Here is a 13,175-nt window from a genome sequence, read left to right as displayed (position 1 = left end):
GCGACGTTAAAAAAGTTTATGGGGAAAAAAATTGGTTTCTCGTAGCATTTCAGTTACATTTTTCGCAGCACATTCCAATGTAATTAAAATCGTTGACGTTACCGACTTTAAGTTTGCATCAATGACTTTTTCATGAAAAGTGAAAAATGGTTTTAGATAAAATTGATACAAAAATTCACCTCCGGCTAGTTTTTCGGACATAAGCCAAAGAAATATTCGAAGAATAATCTCATTGTAAAATGGCAACCACGTTCCCATAAGTGAGTTTATTACATAAAGACACTTGAGATAAATCATAAAAAGAATCCAGTGAAGAAGCCATCTTGAAAGTTCCTTTACATTTTGGGATTTCAATGATTTGAGAGATTCATGAAGAGGTAAAAGGCCTCCATAGATAAAAAAAATTAAGTAAACTAATGTTCGAGGAATCATTTTGCAAGGCAACTGAAACTTCAATATAGGAGATTTTTCTTTCTATTTACAATAAATTTAATATCATAGACGATGATTAAAAATAGTTTCACGTGTTGTTTACATAAATTTACAAAGAGTTTCCAAACTATCATTAGATCATATAAAAAGCGGACGCATTTTTTTCTCAGTGCAAGCCAAAATGGCAACACTTTGGTGATATCATTTTAATTAAATGTTGTTGGGGCTTATTTTTCATCTATCTGTCAAGATCCAAATATCCGCAGATGTGGTTTCTGGAATCAAGACCGCATGTGCATCTTTTATTGCAATTAATTCAGCTCGAATGACAGAGCAAAAATCTGGATTTTTTAGACTAATTTTCACAGAATGAGACTAATTTAAGAAAAAAACCATTGTATGAGGTTTGTCGTCCCTACTGCCATCCGTATAAACCTGGATAGCTGGTGTTGGAATTCGATTTATGATCTCCAGACTAAGGGCTGGAAGAGGTATTCAGGCAAAGCATGTGGTTTACCAGCGCGAGAACCCAAATCGATCTGAAAATGTACACCGGGCAATGCAATGAATTAATGAATGCTCTTAAGATGTCTTGATTGATAATATTATTAGCACGGTTGCACGGTGCATTACTTGCAACAAGAATAAATTGTAATAAACGAGTCAAAAGAAGCCAAATTAGGACTGCCAAAAAAGCAAGTTCTTTCTAAATATAGAAACCATGTCATCTTTTTCAACAATTTATCTGTAAATAGCTGGGCCGTAGTAGCCCAGTGGTTAGAAAATCGGATTCCAGTCCGCAGGGGTTCAATCCTAAACTCTGATAAGATCCACCAAGCACGTGCTGTAAGAGTTCGTAAAATCTTTGCAATCTGATGTCCTGTTTTCGGTCACTGAGCAGTTTCGTTAGAACAAGGGTCTGGAGAAAATTTCCTTTCCCTTCAGATCTTTGTCTAAATTGAGGAGGTGGCCTAACAAATTGTGATGGTTTGTCTTCGGATCATCTTCAAATATGTTTCCCAGATCGTCGCCAATGGCGCGCTGTGCTGCTCTAGCGCGACGTAAATAAAGTACCCACCTATCTACCTATAAATAATTAAAACAAATTCTTATTTTAAATACTGAAAGAGAACACAAATAATTAAATTCGAAAAGGATAAAACTTCTTTGAAAAAAACGCGCTAAGAAGCAGCAGAAATTTCAGAAAAAAGTATCAATACAAGAAACGAATGAAATAAAAATAAAAGCCATTAAATAATGGGGAAATGCGCATTATAATAGGGGGCGTTGGTTTTTCAGTTTTTAGTGTTTTCTTTTTCTCTACTTGCTCTTGAAGTTGATGCTTGACCTGTGACTTAGTGAGTTTTTATTTTTCTGATGATTTTGATTGATTTTCTTTTCTTAAGTTAATTATTTTGAATGTATCTTGTTTTTCCTGGACCTCTATACAAAACCATCGGGGTACTGAGGGAGATATTTTAAGCATTTGCTTCTCCCTTAATTAGAAATGGTTTTGTTTTTAATGGCTACCGAGGCCGGTACCCACTGAAGACGTCGGCTTCGGTGGTCATATTTTTATTTTTATTTCATTCGTTTCTTATATTCTTATTTTAAACTCACCTTTCTTACTTAATATCATTAATACTTTATGAAATACGGCATATTTGAACTCAGAAATTACATTATTTCTTTTTTACATTAAAAACAAAATTATCTGAAAATATCGCCTCGCACAATAAGCCGTAGTAAGAAGCTTTTAACTTCTAACCGGAAGACGTGAAGGTAAAGAAGTAGAAATTTGTTCCTGTTTTCATTTGTATTGAAAACGTCATCCATATATATTTAGAAGTTCTTGAAGTATTTGCTAATTGGGTTTACTTTAGCCTACGTCACAGATCGTGTTATTCCTACTAAATTTAACTAGTAAACAGCATTTTCTGCGAACCTGATTTCTAGCAACAAGTAAAAGCATCAAACGAAGTGTCTTGTTATAAGTCGCTACTCGCCAGGTTGGAACTGTATTAGTCTAGTTCCTTTGGAAATAATTTATATTGTAGTTTTACCGAAGTTTATGAATTTAGTAAGCATATTTAAAACTCAGTTTATTAATTAAACTAAAAGGTAAATGTTATTCCTAGTATGTGGAAGTAGTTGTGCTTTTTTCATATTATACCCAATTGATACATTTAAAATACATACTTGCGATGACTAGGTTTCACCTCAGGATACTGAACCTATACTTAACTAAATGTACGATTGAAATCATTAGAAAAAAAACTAATAGTTTTTATGTAAGGCTACCATGTTTCATTTCGAATTAAGAACCTGTTTTAAACCAAAAAAAAAACTTTTTAATGTTACGGTTAAATTATTAATGTTATAGATCAATGTGAGGTAATTTGCTCAAGAATTAAAGTAATTGAAATCGCCCACCATTTAATTTCTACAGAGACGAAGTTGGAAAACTTATTCCGGCCCACATCATTCCTAATGAAAACAACGGAATCCCTTTATGAATAGTAAACCACTTCAAAAATTGATTCGTCAACACTTTAATAGAAGATTTTGCAGATGTGGGGTTACCTAAATGTCAAACCACATATATTTATTCAGAAATTCTTGAGATATTTGCTAATTGCCTGAAATTTTGTAACAGTTAAAATGCGCACTCGTGATGAATGCGTTTCATCTTAGAAGATAGAACCTAATTAACTAAATGCGCGATTAAAACAATGAAACGCGTTGAGAGAGAGGGATCTTCGTAATTCCTCTACTTTGGCTTTCTAATTTAAATTCCGCTTTCCATTTTATTAAAGTAATTAAAACACGGAAAATCTCATTACTTTCTATTAAATTCATTTAGCTTAAGTCGTTGGTTTATTAGCTGCTTCTTATACGAGGGAATTGAAATAAATACATTTTTAATTGTTTTTTTTGCCCCCAACTGTTTTGAATGTTTATCGTGTTTCTGCATTATTTGATGTTTATAGTAGCTCATAGAAACTAAATGCACGAGGAAAATGTTTCTTGATAAAACCTTCTAGAAGAGCGCTAAACTATTTTTTTTTAAAAATAATGTATGTGTTTTTTTTTTCATTAAATAAATTATTAAACTACGAAGTATCTATATTTAAAATTTGCATTTGTGAGCTAAGCGAAGGAAACCTACGCAGAAAAATCTCATGAAAATTGAGTATTGGTAGGTTATAATGTTGAGTATTTTATCTGGCATAAAATATTACTTTTGATTTTAATTTTTTCTATGTATATATATATATATATATATATATATATATATATATATATATATATATATATATATATATGGGTCATTCTCACGAAAACTGTCATTTTTCAGTTCATAAAATCCCGAAAAAGTAAAGTGAATAAAAAAGAAACTTTTTATATTAATAGAAATATGTAATGGCATTATAAAGAAAGTATATATCCTATAAAATATGCTTAATATTTAAATTAATTAATTTTTTAAATAATTAATTTATAATTAATTAATAATAATTAATAATCATTTAATTAAGTTAATAACTAAATTAATTAATTTAATAACTAAATTAACTAATTTAATAAATTAATTTTTTAATTTATTTTTCAAATTAATTAATAAGTAAATAAATTATTTTCGCTATTTAAAATGTGAGGGAATGACACTAATAGTGAGGGAATGATATTTTATTTTAATACATGTTTTTATCTAAGTTACATCTACCTAAAGTTTGAAAATGATAACATACTAAATATATCTGATATTTATTATAATTTACTCTTATATATTTAATAGTTTTTACAGGTTTGGGAAATAGAATTGGCTGGCACGATTGAACAAAAAAAAATTTAATAATAAACTCATCTTGAATCATTCCCTTACTTCAGCGTCATTCCCTCACTTTATACACTAGTGAGGGAATGACGAATTCAATAAAATTTAAAAATAACAGTTAGGCCTAATTAATTTCTGAAGTCAATCATATACAATTATATTCATACAAGAAAGCAACATATAATTATCCACTTTCTCGATGAAGTTGTATTTTATTTTACTCTAAAAAATGACATGAGGGAATGACAAATGTAAAAAATTTTACCTGGTTTGATTCATTCAAATTTATTCCACAGCAAGGCTTCTTTAAGTTGAAGATGGAAACATACTGCAATTTTGTTCTATGATGCCAGTTGTTAACTTCTGAAGTTTTTATTAAAATATTTTTATTCTAAGAAGATTGCAGGTGATAAGAACATTGTTGTGAGGGAATGACGCGAAACACTGGGGACAAAGTTTAAAATAGTGCTGTGTTAATATTTTTATCAGAAATTAAATTTAAAATTGATTTTCTGAATTCTATATTTCAGTATTCTGAAATAAAAAACACGAATTTGTAAAAAAAAATATTTTTATTTCAGAAACAATTTTTTTCTTTTTTTAAATCAGCAGTGGGGACAAGTGAGGGAAAGACATATTGGTATATTTTCATTACCTAAAATAAATAAAAAATAAAAATTGATAATTTTATTTTTATTCTTTTGTTAGCTTGCATTCTGAAGGACACTTTCCCTAAATTTTTTTTTCGTAAGCTGTAAAACAAACATAAAATATACTGGGGACATGAAAATGACTGTTTTTGTGAGAATGACCCATATACATATATATATATACACCGAAGAGCCAATACATTATGACCACCCTCCATCTATAACAATGGGCTCGCCCAGGTTTTCATAGTTTCTCGCCCAGGAACAATGTTTTCGTGTGGCACATTAGGACCCATAATCCTCATAGAACAATCCCTGACGCCTGTAAGCTACTTGAACATAGGTGCAGACCAGGTTCACCCATTCATGGCAACAGTTTTTCCTGCTGGACATGGTGTTAACCAACAGGATAATGCACCATGTCATAAGGGTCGAATCGTCGAGGAAAATTCCAGTGACTTTCTATCATCAAGTCATGTCTTGGTGATAGAAAGTCATGTCAAGTCATGTCTTGGCCCCCAAATTCACCTGACCTTAATCCGATAGAGCATTTGTGTTCCTGCTTGAAAAACCAAATTCGTGCTGCCACGCTACACCCTCGCAATGTGAGGGAATTGCAGGACTTGTTGGTGAGCGCTTGGTCCCAGATACCTCAGATTACCTATCAGCACCTTGTGGAATCAATGCCACGGCGGGTGCTAGCAGTTTTGAGGACTAAAGGTGGTCCTACATGTTATTAGCAGGGTTCTCATAATGTAATGGCTCTTCGGTGTATGCATATATATATATGTAGGATAAAGGGGGTGAAGCGAGGGTTTCTCAAAAATAAAGAAGCTGTGCTAAACTTAATAAAAATATATATTAACAATAATAGGCAAGTAAGCTACAATTTCCACTGGCATCCTCCTCGAGCCAGTCATTCTAACAATAATGGTGTACTTGTAAAAGAACAAAAGAATGTAGACGTATGTCTATTAATGTCCTTGGTTTCAATCACGTGATAGGATGAATGCTTCGTAGATTGGATCTGTATTCCACACGGCCGTCCTGCTCTTCACCGACCGCGGTGACCACCTTCTCACCAATAGACATGTTTGTTCCAAAGACATTTTCTGAAAATACACAAGAAAAAAAAGAACAGTACAAAAGCAAATATTTCAAAACAATTGGCTATAAGAAACAAAAAAAAATTATTAGTTTTTTTTTTTTTTTTTCAGTCCATATGGTTCCTCAATTTCCCCAGATCTTCATATGGTCTGCAGCAGTAGAAGTCATATTAGGACCATCGTGAGTTCCAAGTTTTCTGACATTGTATCTATCGTTGTTGTTCACCTTAGTAACTTCATAAGGTCCGTAGAATTTTGGTCTCAACTTGAGTCCTGTACCGAACTGCGTTCGTTGAATGGCAACGACATCCCCTTTCTCATACTTGTGAGCTTTCTTCCGCTTTTTGTCATATGTTCGCTTGTTTTCTTCTTGAATCTTATAAATGTTGACTTTAGCGTTGTCACGAATCTCTTGTCTGTTACACATTATGGTGTTTTCATGTTCTTCCTTCAATATTTCCAAAAGCTTGTCATCTTGTTTTTGTTTCATTTTAATGCCAGTGAGCAGTTCAAATGGCGAGTATTTGGTACTTCTAGATGTAGTAGAGTTTAATGTTCTTTGTACTAATGGTACGTATTTATACCATTTCTCTGGATCGTTTATGGATAGTTTTGCTAAAATGGGAATAAGTGTCTCGTGAATTCTTTCAATCATTCCGTTTCCTCGTGGGATTCCAGTTGTGATGGTAAGATGAGTAATGTCTTCATTTGCACAATAGTCGCTAAATTCTTTAGAAGTAAACGCGGCACCTTTATCGCTAATCAGTCTATTAGGATTTCCAAAATTTGTTTGTTGTAGGTTTAATTTCTGAATGGCATCGAATGATGATGTAGATTTTACAGGATAGAGCCATACGTATTTTGTGAATGCATCTACCACAGAAAAAATATGGTTGTAGTTTTTATTGGTGGATGGCATTGGACCAATAAAGTCAATGTGATATGTGTCTAATGGAGTTTCACCTTTTGGAATTGGGTTTAATAAACCCTCTGCTTTTCCCTTTTTCCTGTTTACTAAAATACACTTAACACAACTGTTAATTACATTTTCTACGCACTGTCTGATGTTTGGGAAAAAATATTTATCTTTAACAAGATTTTCTGTTTTGTTTACCCCATAATGACCTAATTCATGAGCATTTTTTACAATTTCTATTTGCATGGTCTTAGGGACCACTAATAAATCTCTATCGTTAACAATTTTGTAAAGAATATCATTTTTCACAAAGTAATTATCCTTTTTACCACAGTTAATTAATTCCTTAATTGTTGATATAAATTCGTCCTCTTTTTGGGCTGTTGAAATTTTAGGTGTTATTTCAGGGGTTTCAATAATCATTATTGGATAACGGCTTAAGGCATCAACGTGACGCATGTGTGTCCCTGAGCGATGAATTATTTCGTATTCAAATTCTTCTAGAAATAATGCCCAACGAGCTATTTTAGGGGTAATTTCTTTTTTCTCCATAGTTTTTTGGAATGCCGAACAATCGGTAACAATTTTGAATTTTTGTCCTAATAAATAAATGCGAAATTTCTGTAAAGCTGTTATGATAGCTAAGACCTCTAACTCGTAACTGGAATATTTTTCTTCCTGTACTGAGGTTTTCCGACTCATGTAATGAACTGGGTGGAATTTTCCATCATCGCCCTCTTGCAATAGGATTGCTCCGTAACCAAGTTTAGATGCATCTGTATGCAATTCTGTTCTAGCACCCTGTCTAAACAAATTGAGAACTGGGTTTGTTGATAATTTTTCTTTCAATTTTTGAAAAGCGATTTTTTGTTCTGGTCCAAAAATAAAATTAGTGTCTTTACGCAATAAGTCGCTTAATGGTTTTGCAATATATGCATATCCTTGAATAAATTTACGGAAATAACTTGTAAGGCCTAAGAAACTCTGAATTTGCTTGATATTCTTAGGTTCAGGGAAATTTGTAACTGCTTTCGTTTTTTCCATTGAAGGTGTAATAGTACCGTTTTCGATTATGTGTCCCAAAAAATTAACTTTAGTTTTTAGAAATTGACATTTTTCGAAATTTATCTCCAAGCCATATTCTGAGGCTATCTTAAAGATTTTTGTTAAACGCTCTAGACCTTCAATTTCATCCTTCGCTATTACGTCTATATCGTCCATGTATATTACCATAATGCCTTCATTAATTAGATCTCTGAATATGTGATTAATAAATCGTTGAAATTCGGCAGGGCTATTAGCTAAACCGAAGGGCACTTTGGTAAATTCATACTGACCATTGGTGGTGACAAATGATGTGTATTTTTGACTATCTTCATTTATTTGTAAGTGAAAAAATGCGTTTTTAAGATCCAGTAGAGAATGAATTTTTGCCTCGCTTATACTATCTAAAATATCATCTAAGACAGGAAGGGGGAATCTATCCTTAATTGTCTTTTTGTTTAACTTACGATAATCCACGCAAAGACGCATAGTACCATTTTTCTTCTTACACAAAACAATAGGGGAAGCAAAATCTGAATTACTAGGTTTAATAATACCTTTTGATAACCATTCCTTTATTTGGGAATCAACTATTTGTTTTTCAACATATGGTAATCGACGAGGTTTACAGTAAATTGGTGTATCGTCTGTTAAAATTATATTCATTTCTAAATTACTTGTTTTCACTTTGTGAGGCTTATAGTTTTGGATAAGATTAAATACACCCTGTTTAACATGCTCATTTTTGATATGATTTAAGTGCATAGTATTTATATCATTTATATTCAATTGAAAACAATTAAAAATATCATCATGAAATTCAAATAAAAAGTTGTTATCATCATGCAAAGTATCACATAATAAGGAATTATCAAAAGACAAGGAATCATTTAAACACAGATCGTTTTTCTTGTTTAAAAGTAAACATTGAGATTGAGAATTTTCCTTTTGCAATAAATCTCCTGCATAAGCATTTTGATCATTTATTTTTTTATTCGAAGTGTTCGAAGTTGTTTTGAATTTAACATCTGGCGAATCTGAAATTTGACACTCGAAAAGAAGAGCTTTTACTTGAGGAATTATGACGCAATTCATACTAAGTTTATCGGTTACTGCGAACGGGATGCATAATTCACGTTTAATGATGTTTTGACTTGGGAGTGAAATTGTAAGAGAATAAGTTTTCGCTTTAATTATCTCTCCAAAACAACTTTTTAATTCAATTGAACTTTCTGGGATACGATCTTTCAAATTTACATATTTGCTATTTATAACACAAATGCGTGAACCCGAATCTACTAAACAGTTAATTTTTCGTTCATTAACGTTTAATTCAATAAATTCCAAATTATTTACACATTGTTCATTGATTGAGTTTTTACTTTCGATTTGATTAATCTGATTTGGATTAATTTGTGAAGGATTAGTTTGGTTTTGAGTTTCTTTAAACTTCATATTGCAATTTTTTGCGAAATGTGAATTCGCACCGCAAATGTAGCAGTTTCTAGTGTCTGGCAATTTATCTGTTCGTTTAAAAGTGTTTGCCCTATATCTTTCTTGATGAGTGTTTTTAGGAGAATGAAAAGTGCTCCTATATCGATGTTGATTTTCTGTGTGGTTGAATGTTGACTGCTGTTCATTTTGCGATTTTCTTTTTGCCGTAAAGTAAATATCGCATTCTTGTGCTAATTCGAGAGGCTTGAACCAACCATTAGCCTGTCTTACGCCAATATGGGCGGATGTGTCTCTGTCTAGTGTTTCATATATTTTATCCGAAATGATTAAATCACATAATGTTTTAAAGTCATTTACTTCTCTCAGACGTAAATAATACTCAAAAGTTGAACGAATTCGTGTTGCAAATTGAATGTGTGATTCATCAAAATTTTTTCTTTGGTGGCGAAAATTAAATAGACACTGTTGAGGGGTTATTTGGTTTTCTCTTAGAATTAATGATTTAAGTTTTTCGTAATTTTTTAATTCCTCTTCTTCAATGTATAACAAGATGCTGTTTGCTTTTTCACCTAGCATATTAATTAAGATTTCAGCTTTAAGCCTCTCATTTATGTTTTTCGTATTAAAAGCTCTTTCCAACGATGAAAAAAATTGAATAAAGTTTTCAGGTTTCGATGGAACTGGAAGAGATAGAGTTTTAATGCTATGAATTAGATTCTCAATGTTTGTTTGAGGTGTATCATTTATTGTTTTGGGAGGGTCAATTTCAAATGCTTTGTTTTTCGCCTCTAATAAAAGCATTTCTTTCTCGAGTCTTTCTAATTTTAGTTTTTCTAACTCAATCTGAATTTCGCTTTGTTTTAGTTCCCTGTCTGCTATTTTTACTCTTTCTTCTACGGCGTTAGTTATCAAATTTTTGACAAATTCAGAATCATTCTTAAATATTTCGGAACATTCAATTTTTTCTTTTAATTTAACGATATTATCGCTGCTGTCTGCGATGCCTCCTATTTCCTCTAATACTTTTACTAGGTCTTGTTTCTTTGAATTTTTATACATTTTTAAAATTGAAAATTTCCTACCTTGTTTGAAGAGACTCTCAGTGTCCAATGGTAATCCAATGTTTCGTTGATTCAAACCAGATTCGTATCCCTTTTCGTATCCAAGGATTTCACACTGCACTTCCACGGAAAAGATGACTGCACTTCTGCTTCACAAAATAATCCAATAATTTCAGGATGATTCGAAAGTTTCATGAAAGTTTCTGGATCAATTCTGTCCTTCGCGACAGATCCGGTTATTGCTCAAATCGCGATCCACATTCCCGTGGACGAGCCCCCATTTGTAGGATAAAGGGGGTGAAGCGAGGGTTTCTCAAAAATAAAGAAGCTGTGCTAAACTTAATAAAAATATATATTAACAATAATAGGCAAGTAAGCTACAATTTCCACTGGCATCCTCCTCGAGCCAGTCATTCTAACAATAATGGTGTACTTGTAAAAGAACAAAAGAATGTAGACGTATGTCTATTAATGTCCTTGGTTTCAATCACGTGATAGGATGAATGCTTCGTAGATTGGATCTGTATTCCACACACACATATATATATATATATATATATATATATATATATATATATATATATATATATATATATATATATATATATATGTAATACAAAAATTAAATACTTTTGTATTAATAAAAGCATTACAACTTCATTCCTTTTCATAAAATATCTTTAATAAAGGATAAGGGTAGAAATTCTATTTTGGGACTTCAAGGCTAAAAACATGCCAATGAATAATAATTAGATTTATACTTCAAAAGAGAAGTTATTTTAAGATCTTTCACTTCCATATATGGAAAGATTAAACGATTTGCTATGAGTAATAAATAAATTGATGAGGCGTAAGAATACAGAAAAAGGCATATGACTGGGCCTCTTTACAACTAAAAATCATCCTATAAAATGCAGGAGCAATGTTTTTGCGTGTCTTTTTGGTGTATAATGTTTTCAAACTAAACTCCGTCGGATCTGACTGGAACTTTGTCCCCCCTCTCCAGCCGGGAGAGCGGGGATGTGACTTCGGCTTCACGATCTATATCGTAAATAAAATCTTGTGCACAACATGTTCTCATTATTCCTGCTTTCTTGACAAATAAATCCACCAAAATATAGGGGTTGTTGCCCTTATATTAGATATATATATATATATATATATATATATATATATATATATATATATATATATATATATATATATATATATATGTATTATGTAGCAACATACTGTAGCATATTATTATGATATAATATTTCTTTATCTATTGGCAATATTATAGTTTTAATTCATTTTATTAGGTTGTCTTAAGTAATAATTTAAGTAGTGTTGAAAAGTTAGTTAGAATGATTTTGTATTTTTATAGAAATAAAGAATTTAGTTACGAAGTAATTATTTAGATTCATTTTTTATCCTTTCTAATATGGCTTGAGAAATTTTAAACATGGACGATGCTATGGTGCAGCATACTATCTTACAGATTAGGTACTTCGAAGAAAAAGGAAGTGATTATGCCTAACCGTGTGATTAAATCATTGGATATTTGTAAGCGACGCTACGCTTGTGTGTCAAACTTGATTGGCTTCTGAATCGACAAATGCCACGATTTTCCTACGATGACGTCACTTGCAGGTATCCAATTATTGATGACGGAGCTTGTCTTTTAATCAATAGAAATGATCTATTTCACAATACTCAACATACAGCTCGAGGAGTGCGGGAAAAAAGTAGTATTGCACGTAATGGAGCATTGGGATGCGTTTTCTATCTTGGCTCACGATAGTGATGAAAATAATTTTAATTTTTTTGCTGACTTGACTACTATGCTAAAATGTCCCGAAATCATACTTACGGTGGTTTGTGTGATTTGATGACTGCCTGCCGGACAGATTTTTAATTATTACTAAAATTCAATACATCAAGAACTTTAAGAATATCTCACGTTTCTTAAAAACAGTTCAAATGGAAATCTACGTGCGGGCAAAGCCGTAAATAACATTTAGTTGGTTGGGTTTGGTTACAATTACAGTTTATATGTTGTACATGATAATTTTGAAAGGTGACCAAGCTGGTCGCCAGTGGCTACTGGTATTTCAAATTAGCGATTTTTTTTTTGTGTTAGTTATGTAAATTGTACATGTTTAACAAGAATAACTCAATTATGCACATTCAGTTATTTCTCCCAACAGTTCCATTCGTTAAATATAATTAATCTAAATGAATGAAATTCTTCAAATTCCTGTACACACCCAGATCGAATAGAAATTAAACAAAAACAAAACATTAAAATTTCGAATATTGAAATATTAATTTCTAACCCCTTGAATACCATTTTTCTAACTTTGTTTTGATGAGTGTAAGTTTTTCTTAACGCAATCCAAGCTCAAATCTTCGTCAAAACTAAAAAAGCTTAATCTTTCAACAATGAATGGCGGGAACTTACTTTTCATCTCCTTAGAATAGTAAAAATGGTGGACTTTATGGACAGTTACTGTTACAGTTACAGTTACACACTAAACTGCTGCTTTGTCAAACAAAACAGCTCTCCCCTTCCCAATCTTAGTCTAAATCTAAGTCTGGAGCTGTGTACTAAACTGGGAAAAAAAAAAAAAAAAAAAACGCGTTTCTAAAAAAGAGGAGATATTTTGAAACTTCTGTTTCAAACCCGAG

General features: G+C 31.9%; 1 long non-coding RNA gene across 1 annotated transcript; it reads right to left on the bottom strand.

Moving 5' to 3' along the window:
• Positions 1–5,760: 5,760 nt before the first annotated feature.
• On the bottom strand, positions 5,761–11,030 carry LOC147802519 (uncharacterized). Its single transcript, XR_015429605.1, has 2 exons — positions 10,524–11,030; positions 5,761–6,032 (listed from the first exon to the last, which is right to left on the bottom strand). It is a non-coding gene; the product is annotated as an uncharacterized LOC147802519 (long non-coding RNA).
• Between the last annotated feature and the right edge of the window lie 2,145 nt (positions 11,031–13,175).

Source organism: Parasteatoda tepidariorum, chromosome 10 (assembly GCF_982258835.1).
Source record: "Parasteatoda tepidariorum strain Cologne lab strain chromosome 10, Ptep-v5.0, whole genome shotgun sequence".
Lineage (NCBI taxonomy): Eukaryota > Metazoa > Arthropoda > Arachnida > Araneae > Theridiidae > Parasteatoda > Parasteatoda tepidariorum.
The sequence above is the reverse complement of the archived record's forward strand: the minus strand, read 5'-3'. Positions and strand labels throughout refer to the sequence as shown.